Raw genomic sequence first — 3,017 nt, 5'->3', positions numbered from 1 at the left:
CTTGAACAACTTTGGTATGTCGTCGTCGTGTGAACAACTTTGGTATGTCGTCGTCGTGTGAACAACTTTGGTATGTTGTCATCGTGTGAACCATTTGGTATGTTGTTGCCGTGTAAACAACTTTGGTATATGGTTGTCGTGTGAACAACTTTGGTATGTTATGTCGTGTGAACAACTTTGGCATGTCGTCGTGTTGTATAATTGTTATCATTCTGTGATGTTCAATTGTTGTGCAATCTTATGCCATGTTCAAGATCAATCAATGATTTGGATCATCGATACTACTGAATTCACATAAATAACTCATAAACAAGTTCCAAACTGCATCTTCCATTACCATTTAGTTCATCATCCATCATAAACAACACTACATCATCCAATAACTTGCTCAAATCTGTGAAGACACAGAGATGGCCACAACAACAACACACAATAGGGTAATACCAAACAACAGTGTCCACACACGCAACATTTCATCTCGCTCTTTCAGTTTCTTCTTCAAAGTGCGCTTCTTCTTCGCCAGCTCCAGGTTTCTCTTCTGCAACTGATGACTTTTGATCCACATCCGTTCAATCTCAGCATGCATGTCTTCAAATGCAAGTGCAACACGAGTTGGGGGAGGCGGATCAACCCAAACCAACCAGTGGCACTCTTCTGGCAACTGCAATTTAGGCAAAGATCATATCACAGCAAGGACATGTCCATATCCAAGATTAATGATCTAAATGTTACTCTTACATCAAGTGGGCACCCTAAAAACCGTCGGCCGGTGCTTCCCCCTCCCCAGGCGACTCGACGGGCCTGAACTAGGCCATGTCCAGCGCAACGGTGCTTCGAGCGGTACTCCAAGCCGGTGTAGGTGTCGTCCGGCAGATAAAACTCGGATGCATGCTCCACAATGCCCACCCCGTCGACCTTCTCGAAAAATGTGAGATTTTCCCCCAAAATACACAAACCCTAACCCTAGAACAGAGGAGCCGTGGGAAATCCAAGGGGAATCACCAAGCGTTGCTTACCTCTCCAGCCATGGCGGATGCCGACGAAAGCTTAGATGAGATGCCCGGGCTCGACATCTCTAGATCCACCTCCTCCGGCTTCTCCTCCTCTGGTTTTGCCGCGTCGTCGCTCTTTTTTTCACTTCAGCTCAACGAGGAGGAAGTAATAAGGGCAACCAGCCCAGGGGCAAAAATGTCCATAAATGGCCGCTGGTTATGGTCAAACGGCGCTGACCAGGCGGAGCCGTGACGGAAGGGCAAAAACATAAGTGCAGCAAACGGGGTTGGGCAAGACTGAGGGTTTTTTGAATTTAGGGGGCAAAACAAATGGGTGTGACACAACTAAGGGCTGAAATGTAATTGTCCCTAAAAATATTTCGGATCCCATCAAAATGTGGGAAACTTTATTGAATTCTGTTTTGAACGGTTGGTTGAAATGGGTTGTACTTTTAACAAACTGTAAGTGGGCTGTAGTAAATTCCATTAGAATTCAAAAATTGGCTGCACATTCTTACAAATCTCAAATGGGCTATAAGTTCTCTGCCACACACTTGTGGCCTTACTAAGTTGACGCGTCCCCTCAAAAAAAAAAGAGTTGACGCGTATGCAAGGCTTTGTCAACTTATAGTCAACACACGGTTCTAGCAGCAGTGGCCGTTGGATGTCCATCCAACGGATGTCGTGCTTCTTCTTCAATCTCGGATATTCTAGCTTCACCCGCCCAAAAAATGTTTCCTCCCCCTGACATCTGGGGCGCACCGTTTCGGAAGCTGACTTGTGGGCCTACTAAGTTGACGCGTACCAAGGGCTTTGTCAACTTAGTCAATATAAACGATTCTAGCTACAGTGACCATACGATGTCCATCCAACGGCCGTCGTGCTTCTGCAACCTCTGGTCTTCTTGCTCCAGCCGCCCAAAGCAGCACCGGTCGTGCCGCCTGCTCCTGCCTACCGTGGTCGGCTGTGCTGCCGCGGAGGCCTCACCGCCCCCTACTACTCCCACTGCTGGCCAGGCCATCCCTGCACTCACCCACACCCCCTGTTATTCTGCGGCGACGGCAGCCTCACACCGCAGCCGAACCAGTGAACCCTCGTACTCCTCTCCGCGTGGCCATCTGATAACCCACAAGTATAGGGGATCGCAACCGTTTTCGAGGGTAGAGTATTCAACCCAAATTTATTGATTCGACACAAGGGGAGCCAAAGAATATTCTCAAGTATTAGCAGCTGAGTTGTCAATTCAACCACACCTGGATAACTTAATATCTGTAGCAAAGTAATATGATAGTAGTAGTAACGGTAACAAAAGTAGCGGTAGCAAAAGTAATATTTTTGGTGTTTTGTAGTGATTGTAACAGTAACAACGGGAAAGTAAATAAGCGAAGAACAATATGTGAAAAGCTCGTAGGCATTGGATCGGTGATGGAAAATTATGCCGGATGCAGTTCATCATGTAACAATCATAACATAGGGTGACACAGAACTAGCTCCAATTCATCAATGTAATGTAGGCATGTATTCCGAATATAGTCATATGTGCTTATGGAAAAGAACTTGCATGACATCTTTTGTCCTACCCTCCCGTTGCAGCGGGGTCCTAATGGAAACTAAGGGATATTAAGGCCTCCTTTTAATAGAGTACCGGAACAAAGCATTAGCACATAGTGAATACATGAACTCCTCAAACTACGGTCATCACCGGGAGTGGTCCCGATTATTGTCACTTCGGGGTTGCTGTATCATAACACATAGTAGGTGACTATAGACTTGCAAGATAGGATCAAGAACTCACATATATTCATGAAAACATAATAGGTTCAGATCTGAAATCATGGCACTCGGGCCCTAGTGACAAGCATTAAGCATAGCAAAGTCATAGCAACATCAATCTCAGAACATAGTGGATACTAGGGATCAAACCCTAACAAAAATGACTCGATTACATGATAGATCTCATCCAACCCATCACCGTCCAGCAAGCCTACGATGGAATTACTCACGCACGGCGGTGAGCATCATGAA

At 46.0% G+C, this 3,017-nt stretch overlaps 1 long non-coding RNA gene across 1 annotated transcript; it reads right to left on the bottom strand.

The window, feature by feature from the left end:
* Nucleotides 1–323: 323 nt before the first annotated feature.
* Nucleotides 324–1,103, bottom strand: LOC141022269 (uncharacterized). Its single transcript, XR_012183562.1, has 3 exons — nucleotides 1,017–1,103; nucleotides 739–915; nucleotides 324–661 (listed from the first exon to the last, which is right to left on the bottom strand). It is a non-coding gene; the product is annotated as an uncharacterized lncRNA (long non-coding RNA).
* Between the last annotated feature and the right edge of the window lie 1,914 nt (nucleotides 1,104–3,017).

Source organism: Aegilops tauschii, chromosome 5, assembly GCF_002575655.3.
Source record: "Aegilops tauschii subsp. strangulata cultivar AL8/78 chromosome 5, Aet v6.0, whole genome shotgun sequence".
NCBI classification, from domain to species: Eukaryota; Viridiplantae; Streptophyta; class Magnoliopsida; order Poales; family Poaceae; genus Aegilops; species Aegilops tauschii.
Note: the sequence above shows the minus strand (reverse complement) of the source record. Positions and strands in the feature narration are given on the sequence as shown.